We start from the raw sequence: 15,530 nt of genomic DNA, 5'->3' as shown, positions 1-15,530 counted from the left end.
GGGGTGAGGAGCACAATATGGGGCACAGGATCCCACAGGATCATGACCTACGCTGAAGGCAGATGCTTAACTGACTGAGCCACCCAGCCACCCTGAGATTCTTCTATGAGAGAGAGAGAGAGAGAGAGAGAGAGAAACACAAGCAGGGGACCAGAAGGACAAGCAGACTCCGTGCTAAGCCTGATATGGGGCTCGATCTCAGGACCCTGAGATCATGACCCTGAAATCGAGTCAGAAGCTCAACTGACTGAGCCATCTATATGCCCCTTAACATTTATTTTTTAGGGATCCCTGGGTGGCTCAGCAGTTTAGCACCTGCCTTCAGCCCAGGGCGTGACCCCGGAGACCCGGGATTCAATCCCATATCAGGCTCCCTGCATGGAGCCTGCTTCTCCCTCTGCCTGTGTCTCTGCCCACCAGCCCCCGCCCCATCTCTCTCATGAATAAATAAAATCTTTAAAAAAATTTATTTTTAAAATGAAGGGATTATTTTTCCCATGAAATTTTAAAGGATCTGCTATAGATTAAGAAATGATAGGAGTTTTTAAAGTTTCTATTGGAACAGGTTAGATGTCTGATTTACCAGCTGGAAAGATCTTTAAAATTTATTATTTGTTATAACAATCATCTCTGAGAGACTTAGGCTACATACCTGTTGGTTTCTGTAGGTCCACTTTGGAAGTCAACATTCCAAATAGGAGAATTTGATTTTATTGTCTAGATCAAAGCTAGTGTTTAATTAAGATCGTTCCTCATGGAGGAAATAGATGTTTGGGGGCATGAACATTTTTTGTGTTTCCACATGGAAACACTACTTCAGGGTAACACTATGGGCATCTTTCCCTAGTTTTTCCTCCTTTCGTGGCAGAAGATTTCTAAATACAGAGCAGTTGAGTCTTTTTTAAAGTTGCCTTGACTCTTCTTAAACTCAGAGGAGCTATAAACTGGTGAGGCAAATACTGCTTTTGCTCCCAGGTTTAGCCCTAAATCCAACACCTACGACAGGGGCCACTGTAGGTACACTATGGCACAACTCAGCAGGCAAGATTGTTTTGAAGCTAATGTATGTGAATGCGCTTTGTAAATGGTAAAACATTAACAAATTAAGGATAATTGGATCCAGATCCGCATCTAGCTATAAATAAAGACTCTAGATTTCCATTCTGCTGCTGCCAATTAGCTAACATTTATTGAGCGTTGTTAGATTAAGCCACAACACACAGTGCTGTGGATTTATCCTTTCAAGAGGAGGCTACTGAGGTGCAGTGTCACATTAAGAGCTCAACACCAGTACTAGTACAGCAGCATTGCCCCCAGACTAGAGACAGAATTAGGCTGACAAATGGGAATGCCAAGAAAAGTTCTACGCTACTGGAGGATTATAGGATAACATGGCTCAGAGTTGATGACATTAAGTCAAGGATATTCCTCAACAGGGCAAAATGGGCCTATGTATTATTTTCCAGCTCATTCAATTTTCTATCACTAGGTATCCAGTCAGAGCCTCCAAACCACTGCTCTGTGCTTCCAAAAGATCTTAAAACATTTGTCTTTTATAACCATACGCAAAAAACATGCTTACAAAGAATTTTTCTGAGATCCTTGTTTAGTTTCTAAGCTCCCAAATTTAATGCCAGCAGTAATCTTTCTTTGAACGTCCTTTAATGATACATTTAAAATTTTCTTCACAGCTGATAGACACTGGACATTTTAGCCACTGAGCATGGTGTTCCATCTTGTCTATAGGATTTGGCCTTTTTAGGAATCAAAGGTGCTTAAAATAAGAATCCTTTGTATAATGTAATTAGCCTAAGCTTTAATAAGTTTTCTTTTACATGCTCTTTTCAAATTATCCTGAAAATATTTAAGAGTATAAATGTCCACAAGGATATCATGGGAAGGATATGTTTTCTGGTGGCAAATATATAGGTATTCAGTTATTTCAAATAAAAAGATGAGAAGAGCTTTGTTAATGTCAGTATTTAGGCTAGAGAGAAGGGAAAAAGTTTTAAAGAACTCCTACTTCCTTGGAATTTTTTTTACTGTTTCAGTAGCAACCTAGGACAGTTTCTTTAATGAACCTACTAAAAATTGATTAGCGTATTAAAAGATCTCTAAAAGCTAGGGCAATCCCAAGCTTTCAGCAGTTTCCACTTTGAGTTCATGATTCAACAACTACTTTAGGGAAACAAAGTCTCCATCTCTTTACACAAATGTTTGGGAGTCATTTTATAATATGGTCCCCCCTGGCATAAGCTATTTGTTCTAAACTAGACTAAGAGGAGATACAACGAAAAGCTACTTACATGGCTAAAGGAGTGAGAAAAGTTGTCCAGTTCTACCTCTGTTTTCTTCAGTGTAAGAGAAGAAAGTGTGCAAGTAATCACCACACTCTCAGAGCCATTTCTTCCCCAGCTTTCAAAGCTTAATTTCTACCTCAGGTGATTTTTCACTGGGGAAATATACCAGTGATTTCTTTGATCGACAGCTAAAACATTTAGATCTCCCTCTATAAAATGCTTTGAAAAAGTGCATTTGTCTTCTTTGACTCACAGTCCACGATTTATCCCTTGACTTCTTCCCTCAGTCATTTTGACAACAGGTTCTCCTCTCTTGCTTTGGGCTATCAGCACATGCGTGGGCGCATGCACACACATGCACACACACTCACGTGTGCACGCACACCCCTTCAGAATGACTTTATGACAAGTGGTCTGATTCTGAACACTACCTTAAATTTCAGCTGCCCTGTTGGCTCCTGTACTTACAAAGTCTGAATTTACTGTGGGCCCTTGTAGTGCTATTTTTGACACATCATTAAGCTCCCTTTTCATTGGGAGCCTAAGGGCATATTCAGGCTCACTGCGAAGAGCTAGCCTAAATAACGGTTAAAACACGTGTCACGAGCTGCAAGGGGCTTGTTTGCCAGCAGGGCCAACAGTTCAGTGCAGCTCAAGCAATACCCTACAACAGGGTGGGTAGAGATAATGAGATAACCACACACCACAAGTGAGTTGTTCATCTTTGTCTTCAAGCATCTAAGAACACAGTTATCTCAGTAGGCTGGTGCACCCCGGGGAGTTATAAATATCTTTCAGAAGGTAAAGAAAAACTGTCAAAGAAAACACACCCGAAAAATACAAGCAAAAGAAGAGTGGTGAACAATTTTTTAAAGCAAAATTGTAGCTATGTGAGAACTTACTGAATCAGGCCAATTAGTCCTCTGCGCTTTTTTTCTTTTAGCAGTGTTTTATTTTAATTGTATGCAGATTTATTCTAATGTTATGATGCTAATCAACCTTTGTAGCTATAATAAAATAAAGGCAATGTCAACACCTCATCAACTAATCACACTGCTTCTTTTATCCCAGAGACTGTATCCTCCCTACACAACACCTAAGTACTATAAAAATTATTTATACAAATAAACTATTATCTAAAGACTGAAAAGGCGTAATAAATTATGCGTAATATGGCCCAATTATGTGGTAATTTCTTTGTTTTAATTATTTGTATAGTTTTAATGAAGGGGTTGCTAGAAGGTGGAACCATTTTTATATTTAATGGAAAAAACAAATTTGTTTTAAAGAATGAAAACAAAGATAATTGGCTTTTAAATTAGAGGCATACTAATATATGCATGTTCCTAAATTATTACCAGTATTATTACTTTGTTTGTGCTATCAAAACTTTTTTCTCTGGAGCTCTGATGTTGGCTATTCAAGTTATTTTTCCCATTTCTGTTAAATGTATTAATATCTTGCTGTTCATCAAGTGCCAAAATAAAGGTTAAAAAAGTTCCCTAGATTATCTACAGAAGAAAAATTGGGGAGGGTGATGACAACTATGATCTTTCAAGATGCAGTTTACGAATGCATAATAACCTAAGAAAGTGAGAAAAAAAATAGATTTATCAAGAAAAGAGAGAACTATCCTAAATTCAACACAGCAAATCAGCAAATTTCTTCAGGGAAAGACATCAAATTTGAAAGGCATCAATACTTTTCTGCTGTCACCAAACTGTTATTTATGCTCATGTGCCAGCTGGATTTGTGTATGTGCGTGCATAATCTTTTTCTCACCACTGATGTCATCATTAAAGCTGTGCAAGAATTTTGATTTTCGCTTTGCACAATCTTCAGGAGAGACTTGGACATTATGGTGAAAGTTTGTGACAAGTTTGTAAAAGTAAGAAATGTGGGCTTTACGGCAGTGAAATTTCACCACTGCAGAAGAGAGGAAGCTTGCCTGTGTACACTTTTGCCTGTCCAGATGGTATTGAAGAAACCACACAGAGCAATTCTAGAGAAATAGGTAGCTAACCATTCTGGGAAAAGAAAAAAGACATTTAGTATTATCCACATAGCACTCTCCAGAAAGAGCTGCCCTTTTCGAGTTTTCAAACATATTCTAGAATTATTTCAAGGCTACTGATTTTACAACACGCAGAAAGATACCAACCATTGGGCATCCATCTCTCAAGGCAGAGACCAGTACTGCTTTTTATTGCTGTAAACCTCATCTCTGAAATTTATAAAGGCTTTGAGATACGAAGGCTTTTAAGTATTTGCATTTATGAAACCTCAAAGCTGTGATGAATTAATTTTCAGAGCAGGAGGCAATAACCAAGAACAAAGAGACTTCATACAGCAGTCCAGAGGCAGCTGAGTGCAGAGGTCTCGGGTTGCACAGGAGACAAGCTACAGAGGCCAGAGGGTGGAACCTATAAAAGGGGCCTCTTCCCATAGCAGGAACATGGTTTTACTCGATACTCTATTTCTCACCTACCTGACAGTTCTTAGGTCAGGAAACCTGTCCCTCTAACTCTTTAGGTGAGGTTTCAGTTTTTCCAGAAACAATCTAACCCAAAATAACTTCATGCAGACAAAACTTCATTGGGACACCTCTTAACTGGATTAGATGATTGTGTGCCATTATTGTATATGATCTCTCTTAGTTTAATCAGTAGTTTACAAATGTAGAGATTTGAGGGTTTGGGTGCTGGCGTTTTGAAAGAGAAGGTAAACGGACTGTTACCTAGCCTCTCTTATGAGAGTGGCTCAGTGAATACACCCTTTCTTTTATTTTACTTTATTCTCACAGAACCCTGACCAGGTAGATAGGAGTTTCCCCCTTCCGATAAAGGCGCTAACTCAAGGTCAAAGAGGTTAGATAAGTTGTCCAAGGCAAGAAATGTAACAGAGAAAAGGGAGTTACAAGGGCCTGGGTAGGAACCCTGGCTGTGCTCTACTAGCTCTACAGCAATGGGCAAGAAGACTTCCTGTCTCTGGGCTTTATGTCCTCATCTATAGAGTGGTTGTCAAAAGCAGAGATGCTATCTACACATGGCAACTCAATGGGTGCCCAACCCACCATTAGCAGCCACTGAAAACCTTGCTTCAGCCCATGCTGTGATCCCGTGGACTTCTCATAACTATGACAGAGTCATAACCTGCCTCCAAAAGCAGGTCTTACTGTCTTACTTCAAAGCTCTTGCCCTTTCCTCAATATAGCTCTTCAAACTGGATTCTGGGAAGAAATGAATGAAATATCACACCCATCTGTATTGTTTGCATGGTGTCACTGAGAGGTGCCAAAGGTATATAAATGCCAGCCCTCGAGGGCTTACTATCCAGCGGGGCAGAGGAAAAGCACACAGAGGACCAATTTAATACATAAAACATGATACTGTGTTGTTAAGCAACAGAATGATGGTCAAGACAGAAAGCACTTTAGGAGTTGAGGGGTTTTCATTACTGAGTCTCTTCACCTCTCCAGTCTCCTGTGCTTTTCTGGTTACCATGGCGGCTAGAATCTACTGAGATTCTTTATAAAGACACTCAGGGTTGGGACTTATTGCTGGAAGTTTTATACTCTGAAATTCCCTCTCCCCAATGGTTTTAGAATTTCACAGCCTCAGCCTGTGTCTTTGGAAAAGACTTCAAAGACCCACCTGATTGCTCATGATTTTGTCCTAAGCAGCAGCCCTAGTTTCTTCTGTAAACTGAAGCTGATCAAGTTTGCCATTTCCTATTTAGAACATCTTTGCCTCTTGAGACAAAAGGACAAGATAAGCAAGGTAATTATTGGATCCTGCTCTGTTGTTTAAAAGATTATGGACTTAAAAAATTATGGGGCCATTTCCATGCCAGGAAGCAGAGAGGTTTGGATTAAGAATATTCTCTTTAAAGCCATTAACAATGCTTAGGAGTGCCTCTTCCCTAAAAGCGAAGCTTGTTGAAAATCTGACTTTTCGTCTCTTTCCAGGAAGATTCTATGGTTTTGACAGAAGCAGAAAGGAGTCGCATGATCCCTGGAGAGGTATCAGAGCACAGTGGTTAGGAACAGGGCCGGGAGCTAGTCTGTTTGGGTAGGAGATCCACCATTTAGCAGCTACGGGTCCCTGAGCAAATTACTTGACTTCTCTGTCTGGCTCTCACTCTCTTCTTCTATTTAGAGTAAGAATAATAGGAGTAACCAGCTTATGAGATTGATAGGAGGGTTAGATGAGCTACTATTTATAAAGCTCTTAGACTAAAGCCTGGCACATGGTAATCACAATGAGAGTGCAGGTTAAATGGGACAAGAGAGTTGAGCTTGCTTGCACATTATAAGCTTCTCTCAGGTTAGAGGGATGAGAAAGTATCTGAGATAGGAAGCCCAGGGGTTCGAGGGTGTAGATGGGGGCACTGGTTAATTGGTCATCTTCATGTACAATGACTCTTAATAAGGGCCCCAAATCAGATTAATACTTTACTCTTACTGGAGCATGAAGAGTAATCTATGTACTTAACATCATTTTACGCTCGCAAGGAGTCAGAAAGGCAGATATCCTGAGGCACAGCTCTTGGACGGGACTTTTGGCAATGGTATTTAAACATTCCTTTACATACCACTATTTGATTTAAGGCAGTGATTTGTTAACTGGGTCATCTGTAACACAGATCCTTTCCTTTTTTTGGAAATACACCTGTTTCTGGGATTTGATTTGGCTCCTAATTCAAACAGACCTCCAAGGCTCTGAAACAAAATCAACCTAAAATTACACACTTATCTAGAGTTACATTTAGGCCATATGGTTTAAGTTGTCCAAATGTCACAGAAGCAACAGCAGCAGCCATAATCATACTTTGCACTTACCCAGCATCTTTCCTGCCAGAATATTATGTAAGTTATAAAAGTTTCATTAAGACAGAGGTGTTAACCCTAATTCCAAAAGGACAGTCACTTAACTGCTGTGTTTTGTTTTGGCTCCATTTCCTGGTGAATTGCTACATAGGAGTTTCTTCAAGTCTGTAATGGTTTCATGATGGCATTCTTATAACTGATAATGTCTCCACTGTGAACTCCTAGGATATGGAAGACAGATGGGAGGCATGTAGGACAAAGACCTTTTCCCTGGCTCCAAGTTATTAGACTCACTGTCTTACAGTCAGAGGACAATGGCTAGAATGTCCTAACCAGAAACTCCTGTAAAATACATTGGAAAAGTCTGGGCAGTGAAGAGTACTCAGTGCATCACCTTAAGTCTTTACTCACCTGAACTTGAAATTCTTGGTCAGATTAGAAGACCTACTCCTTAGCATCCACCATCATGCATATATATGGTAGGAGGTCGATAAATTAACATTGAGTGGATAAATAAATGTATTAAATGCATAATTAGCTTACTGCAACCACAACAATGATAGAGTTTCATAGTATGTATCTGCAGTCGATGTGATGGATACAGACAGAGAAAAGGCAGTAAGAGGATCCTGAACAAGAAAGATGACAGGGTTGGCTGGGGAACACATCAACTGGTTGAACTGAAAGGATCCTCAGAGTTGTTCACATTCACTTCTCTAAGTAATGTAATGTGGCTCAGGACAAAACTCCATCATCATTCTGTCTAGAATTAGTCCTATGCTATTGAACACCTCTGGAATTATCTAGGTTGGAAGACCATGGAGAGCTCTGCTTGCCTCATCATTAACCAAATAAATCTTCTAACAAACTGACCAGCCAAGCCATGTGCTAGGTTCTGGGACACAGACATGAATACTTCTCAGAGAGGCCATCTCTGTAGTCAGAAACCTTACACTGAAATTCAAGAGGTCAAAAATTCAGTCTTTAAGATATATCCAGCTCTCGCCTAGTTCTAGTATCTGGATATCACCTTCACACTGAAGTCATCACACCTAAATATTCAGAAAGTTTTATCATCAACTATAACCATGCCTCTGGACAAATATCTCACTACACCAGAATCTGCTTTTCCTGCTAATCAAGAATAGGAAGACATTAAGCCAATATGCAGGATCTTCCTCGTGATTGAGTTTTTACCTCTTGCCATACTAAGAAATCCTAAGGTTTATTCAGCAGTTTCCTGAGGGCAGGTAAAGAAGACAAGATAAGAAATGTTTTGGTTTGGTATTCATTGTAAGAAGCATAAAATAAGCACGGGTAGGTTTCAGAATAGAAAGGCTAAGTCATATGCATTTAAAAATAGAAGAGGGGGTGCTGGGTGGCTCAGTCGGTTAAGCATCTGCCTTGAAGCCTGGTCATGATCTCAAGGTCCTGGGACTGAGCCCCATGTTGGGTTCCCTGTTCAATGGGGAGTCTGCTTCTCCCTCCAGCTCTGGGCTCTCTTTCACTCTCAAGTAAATAAATGAAAAACTCAAAAAAAAAAAAAATAGAACTTCAAAAAATTTCTTGCCTACCACAGTCTCTCTCAGGCTAGGAGACCCAGGCCTCATTGGGATCGATATTCACTCTACTGTTAACTGCTGATGACGCAGCCAGGAAGTACTGAGGCACAAACCCTAACCATGGGTTTCAATCCTGGCTCTAGCACTTTCTAACTCTATGATCTCAGACAAATTTCTCTTTCAGAGCTTTGATTCCCTCTTCCATGAAATGCTAAAATAATAGCACCTTCCTTAAAAGATGATTATAAAGATCACATGATGACATTTGCACATTGCCAGGCATATAATATATGCTCAATAAATATTCATTCTCCCTAATTGAAAGAAACTAATTCACACATCAAATTCTAGGATTTTATACACCCTCAATTTAGTATTTAATTATGTCCTCTGGTAATAATTAGAGATCTAGAGTAATGACCTCAGGCTAAGCACTAGAAATATGGCTGCATCTGACCACCACAGGGGATACAAAGCCAAGTCCTTTGAATCAACCCTTATCACCATGAATGAATCCCATATGCTAAAATTGGGTTTGGTTTAAAGCAACACCCATCTTAAAATCAAATAATGTAGCTAGGGGGGAAAAAAACCCATTCCCCAACCCTCAGGGGGATACTTGAAGCTCTCTAAATTACTCACAGTAGAAAAAAAACAATTAAGCGAGAACTTCCTTCAAGATTACAAATTAATAGGAAAACAGGATAAAAGCCTGGGGTCTATGGAGAGGAACAGAGATGAGAAAGAACATTCTCCTCTCTCCTTTCTCACCTCTTAGTTGGAACAGGAAGGGCCTGGAAAGATGAGTGTGAGAGGAATTTTGCTTGGATCTTCTTAGAGAAGAACTTTCACAGTGTGAGAAGAGGTTTTAACCCTACTAGAAACAGGTGAATGAGGTTTTTGGTCTCCTGAGATGCTCTGGATCTCTTATGGCTCTCATCCTTTCTCTTTAACCTCTTTGTTTCCTCTGTATTTCTTATTTTGGGCTGGGGGAGGTCAACACCTGGGGTGGGCTGGGCTTACTAGCCATGTGCTACTGAGCAAATGATTTCACCTCCCTGGGCTCAGTTTTCATTTTTGAAATAAAGGATGTATTACAAGACTTAAGCATTCTTGTAAAAACAGAAGTCTAATATTTGTAAAAATAATCTAGATAGCTATGCCTCCTGATTTCTAGAAAGGCAGTATTGCTATGAAATAGCAATACCTTGCTAGAAAGGTGACTAGACTGGCTTTGTAATTGAATTTGAATATTAAATAAGCTGCCTTACAGAACACCTATGTCAATCTGAGGTGGATTTCTATGTATGCGTGTGGTGTGTGGCGGGGGCGGGGGGGGGCGCGTTATGGAGAGTACTACCCTTAGGTGTGGCCATTTCAGATAAAACATCTAAGTACTTGGCACACAGTAGGTGCTGAATATGGGAAGCATCCCTGGTACGTGAGTACCACAGTGGACAGGAAAGCATGGAGCTGGCTGTTGGGCATGTATCCTACACTTCAAGGAGAGAAGCAGATGGGTCCTTTCCCTCATCCTTGGGTTGCCAGCTCAGCTCACCAGGGAACAAAGACAGGCGCTCAAGGACCCATCCCTGGGCTAGAAAGTACCACTGAAAAGGAAACAATGGGTTTCCCAAAAACATACTTAATAGGTTGGCCAGCACAGATAAAACGGTGGCAAAAGGTAACCGAAGTCATAAATCTACGGTCAATCACAAAGACTGGCCCTCTTAAGATTAGAAACACTCTTAGGATGTAACTTTTCCCATTCAAAATAGCTGGAAAACAAGGCTGATTTTCTATGCTGTTGCTACTCACCATTTCACAGTGGCACAACTCCCACCCCAAATGTTGTGGAATTACATTCAGTATAGATTTGTTTATCAGTTCTTCTATGCTATCCATTTTTCAGCAGCTGATTAGTCTCCCTGGGATGTAGACACATCTCTGATCAAGAGCTGCTTGACTCTTTCCCAGCCTCACACATGCATCCCAATATCCACATTACGTATAATAAATGTGCTTATATGTACATATATAAACACATTTGTATGCATATATGTTCCCAACGCTGTATTCAAAGACACATTCCGAATGGATGTATATATGCAACTCATATACATATAGGAATCCAACTGGATTCCCAGAGGGAAATGTGGAACACATTGTTAAAATGTCTGTCATCCATGTAAGAGAAACAGAAATGAGCTGGGCATTAAATTTGCATACAGCCCCGAGCACAGAGGTTCCTGTATGTGTACCGTTCTCCTGTTCTTGATGATGGGCATATCTGACAGAAAGATTGTCAGGATTAGCTCAGGAAAAACACCCCCAAGGAGATAATTTGAAGACATACTGAGAATTTGCCTCAATACATGAAAATAAACATGAAATCCTCAGCACTCTCTGCACATTGAGAAGTTCCCACCAACACCCTGCTGCACACCGGGGGATAATCTACTGGAGCTAATTAACACACAGTCATACACAACGCTGTTAGAAGTGGTTGCCACTTAGGATTGATTTAGTTGCTGCAATGCTTAAAAGAGACTTGAGAAGGTTTTGTGTAAATGTGGGAGGAAAGGAGAGGAAATAAAAGTGCAAAAACAGCTGCAAAATTAAAAGGTGCTAAGGTCTTTCTTTTCCCCCCCGAAGACATTAAGGAAACTTATTGAGAAACTATTAGTATTCCAGTAAATCTTGGTACTTGATTGTAGGTTTCCTTCCACCTCAAAATTACATACACACACACACACACTCTCTCTCTCCTCTCTCTCTCTCCCTCTCTCTCTCTCTCTCTCTCTCTAAGTACAGTCTGTAGATTGTGGCTATGAAAAAGGGCATGTTTTACTTTATAAGCAAACAAGTTCTTCATTAAATGCTAACATATGGATTGTGTCATCTTAAAAAACAGATTTCTCTCCATGTCTACTTCTCACTTTATCTTTCTGATTTATGGAGATTTGTCCACTTTATTAATTAGTAATAGGTCTTGGGAAAAGTCATCAAGGAATAAAGGGCCACAAACAACTTTTTCTTTACCACAGGGAAAAGAACAAATCTAACTAAAATGTTCTTCCTCAAAGTCCAGTTTATGAAGGCTAGCTTATGAATCCAAAACATCTCTAATAATCATAAGAGTGAACTATCACAACCGAGTAAATAATGAGGTTTTACTAATCTGCTTTGTATTACTGAAACATAATAGAATCTAGAAAAAGGATTTACATTAGTGTAAATCCCAGGTCAGGCTTTATGAAAATTTAGAGTTGCAACTTGATTTTTTGCCTGATTTACTGGGTTTACAAAAGAAAATTACAACAACATAAAAAGGATTTCAGCAGGGAGTGTGTTTACCCTGGCGTTGAAGAAAATCTACTTTTCATTTAGTTGTATCATTTGTATCCAAAATACCTAGAACGATTATTCTTGACTCAGACTAATTCTTTTTGGCTATAGTTTGCTTTCCTTTAGTTGAGATACAGTTTATTATGATAATAAGAACTTTGACCAAAAATTCTGTAAATATGTCTTTTCATTAGGTTAGACTAGCCTACAAAGTGAAAAATCAACAATGTTCAGACACCGACTATCTACTATGTACAAAGCCCTTTACCACATCTGGAGTAGAACAGAGGAAGAAATGCCATCTCTCCTCTATCCTTTAGAGGCTTAGTACCAAGAGGGAAGGCAGACACAATCAGACTTAGCAAATGGGAAATAACTGGCGATGGCCAAGTGGAGTGTTTTGTTGAGATAGTATGGGTGCTTGCACCTATGCTGTGGTCAGTTGGCAATGCCTGCCAAGAGAAATGGCAACAGAGGTCATAGAATGTACACAATGGCTCTGCCAGCTTTGGCCTAAAGGTGATATGGGAGGGTGGGATGGGATTTTACAGAAGAAACGAGGTTAGAATGGTTAGTGAGGTTTTATTTTCACTATCTTTCAAAAAACCCAACCAATTTTTTTTAAAGATTTAATTCATTTGTTAGAGAGAGAAAAATGGGGGGTGGGAGGTGGGTGGAGGGAGAGGGTGAGGGAAAAGCGGGCTCCCCACTGAGCGGGGAGCCCAATACAGGGCTCGATCCCAGGACCCCGAGATCATGATCTGAGCTCAAGGCAGATGCTTTACAGACTGAGCTAGCCAGGTGCTACAAAACCAACCAATAATTGTTTTTTTAAAAAAATTTATTTATTTATTCATGAGACACAGATCGAGAGAGAGGCAGAGACCTAGGCACAGAGAGAAGCAGGGTCCATGCAAGGAGCCCGATGTGGGACTTGATCCCAGGACCCTGAGATCACGACCTGAGCCAAAGGCAGATTCTCAACCACTGAGCCACTCAGGTGTTCCAAAACCAACCAATTATTAATGATGGTTTTGAGATCATTGATTGTACCTCATATGAATTTGGAGAGGTTTATGTAGAAAATAAAATCATTAACAAAATATTCAATACTAACGCTGAAGATACACAAGTTTCCAAGTGTCCTGTAAATGAGGGTGCCTGGCTGGCTCAGTTGGAGAAATAGGGGACTCTTGATTTTCAGGTTGTGGGTTTAAACCTCACCTTAGGTGTAGAGAGTACCTAAAAATAAAATCTTAAAAACAAGTGCTCTGTAAATGCAAGTAAGAGACTGCTTTGAACTGGACAAAATACTAGAGGAAAATTCGTGATTTCTGGGAATTTGCAGTGTGGGACCAACCCATCTGAATGAAGCAAACAGACTGATTATTACGTAAAAAGGTTGTGTCCTTGCAAAAGGAAAGAGGTTTTTTTTGCTACGTCTCCAAATGTTAGACAAAAAATATTAGCTGAAGGCAGCTGTTCCATCTACTCTAAATAGAACAGATCTTAAGTACCAGAAAGGACCATGAGAGATCACCCTTCTAGATTTCCCCCTCATCCTTCCTGGATGGTCCCCCATTAACACTAACACCAAATTATCTTGCCAACAGACAAGGTTTTTGTTCATCGTTCTTTAAAAGAGTTGGATAAATAAGAAACTTTTGAAAGTATTTTGGGCAAATGTGTGGACATTTCGTGTTTATGCATTTCATTAATTTACTCCTACAGCTACACTCATCTACTCCAAGAGGACCAGACACCTACAGATGCTACTTCAAGAGCCTGCTTTTCCTTCCTTCTGGATTTAGGAGGACAGAGAAGCATGCAGGAGGCATGCATGGAAAGAGAAAGATGGATTGAAAAGTGTCAGGATGTCAGTCTCAGTGCAATCCTGGCAGCTCCCCAACTGCCAGTTGTAGGAGCATTTTTATGAATCTCCTTCACTCACAAGTTTTACTTTATATTGATAAAAAAAAAAAAAGAAGAAGAATCTTTAATCTTTACCATTTGTCTCTCCTCCTCTGGCAAGTTCTGGTTTCTTTCTTCAAGTCTTCCGAAACACCCTTTCCTTCCCCCCAACCCCCCGACCCCCTGACCCCCCGACCCAGTCCTTCCTTTCCCAAAGTATTATGTATCCATTCATGGAACGAACACAGTTGGATTTTATATCCTGACTTCACATTAAAATAACCTGAGGGGTGTTGCATTTTACTCATCATACCTGGGCCTTACCCGAGACCAGTTAAATCAGAATCATTGAGAGGCAGAAACTGGTGTGTGCATGCACATTCCATGGCATCCCTGGTGATTTTAACAAGCATCCAGTAGAATGGATTGCAGATGATTGGTTTGCCAAGTGTGGACCCTGGACCAGCATGACTGGCATCACCCATGAACTTGTTAAAATGCAAATAATCTGGGCCTGATCTTACTCTAATATGTCAGAAACCTTGGGATCTGGGCTCAGATTACTGCGTTTCTAAGAACCTTCCAAGTGACTTTGAAACATGCTAAAATTTAGAAACCTACGTGCTAGATTACTGACATTTTAATGGCCTCAGTTAAGACCGTCAGCAAAATCTTATTTCAAGTGTGGTCTCTGACCAGCCGCATCAGGATCACTGATGTTGAGAGCTCTACCCTTGGCTTACTGAAGTTTTTAATAAGATCCCCAGGTGACGTGTATGTAGATCAAAGGCTGAGAAGCACTGTTCTGAGAACTTACTCAAAATTCCGTGGACTCTCCCAAATAGCTGGTTGTTATTATCTTAGTAATACATGCAATAATTATTCATTTCTCAAAGAATGTAACCCATTTATTCTTCAGCTATTAAAACACAAAGTTGTTTTTCCTAGGTGGTGCCAGGTCTAAGTTCCTTTCTATACTTCTATTTCTGTTCTAGGGGTATTCTCACATCTTCTGAGAAAATGAAGAAACAAAAGGTCAAAATTCCTGATGTTTTCCTTAGTTCTGAGATGTATCCATTTTATTCCTCTGGAAATGGGATCTGAGCTTTGACAGAGAACAAAGATAGATTACACAGGAAGGGATCTCTGGGGGTAAAAAAAAAGGAAAAAAACCAACTTTATTGACCGTATTAAGCGGCAGCAATGTGTGTGTTTGTATACATATTTATTGGACTGGGCAAATTAGAGGGAGATGGAAATGTCATCTCCAGCAAGTCAAGTTCATCACCCCTAAGGGTCAAGCCCTGGTGTGAGGATGCCCCAGATTTCTCTATAACAGAGGGAGCTCTGTTGCTTCTTGTGATTATTCTAAAACATTACTTTGTGAGAACTGAAGTAATGGCAAAAGGTCACAAACCCACCTGCTCAAGCACCTGTTTTTCCACTCTTCTTCTTTCATGTGCAACTTCAGCCTCATTTAGCTCAGATAAGAACTGATCCCTTGAAACTGCAGGTCTTTCCCTGTTTGGTTTCCTAGCCTAAGCCTTGATTTGGAAGGGGTGGTGAGCAGGTGGAGAAAAG

The 15,530-nt window shown here is 40.1% G+C and overlaps 1 protein-coding gene and 1 long non-coding RNA gene across 18 annotated transcripts in view; one reads left to right on the top strand and one right to left on the bottom strand.

The window, feature by feature from the left end:
• Positions 1-15,530, bottom strand: part of MCTP1 (multiple C2 and transmembrane domain containing 1) — a 528,482-nt gene that overhangs the window by 120,499 nt on the left and 392,453 nt on the right. The window lies entirely within an intron of this gene.
• On the top strand, positions 5,372-14,111 carry LOC125754833 (uncharacterized). Its single transcript, XR_007409706.1, has 2 exons — positions 5,372-6,079; positions 13,770-14,111. It is a non-coding gene; the product is annotated as an uncharacterized LOC125754833 (long non-coding RNA).

The sequence above is a fragment of the Canis lupus genome, chromosome 3, assembly GCF_003254725.2.
Source record: "Canis lupus dingo isolate Sandy chromosome 3, ASM325472v2, whole genome shotgun sequence".
NCBI lineage: Eukaryota > Metazoa > Chordata > Mammalia > Carnivora > Canidae > Canis > Canis lupus.
Note: the sequence above shows the minus strand (reverse complement) of the source record. Positions and strands in the feature narration are given on the sequence as shown.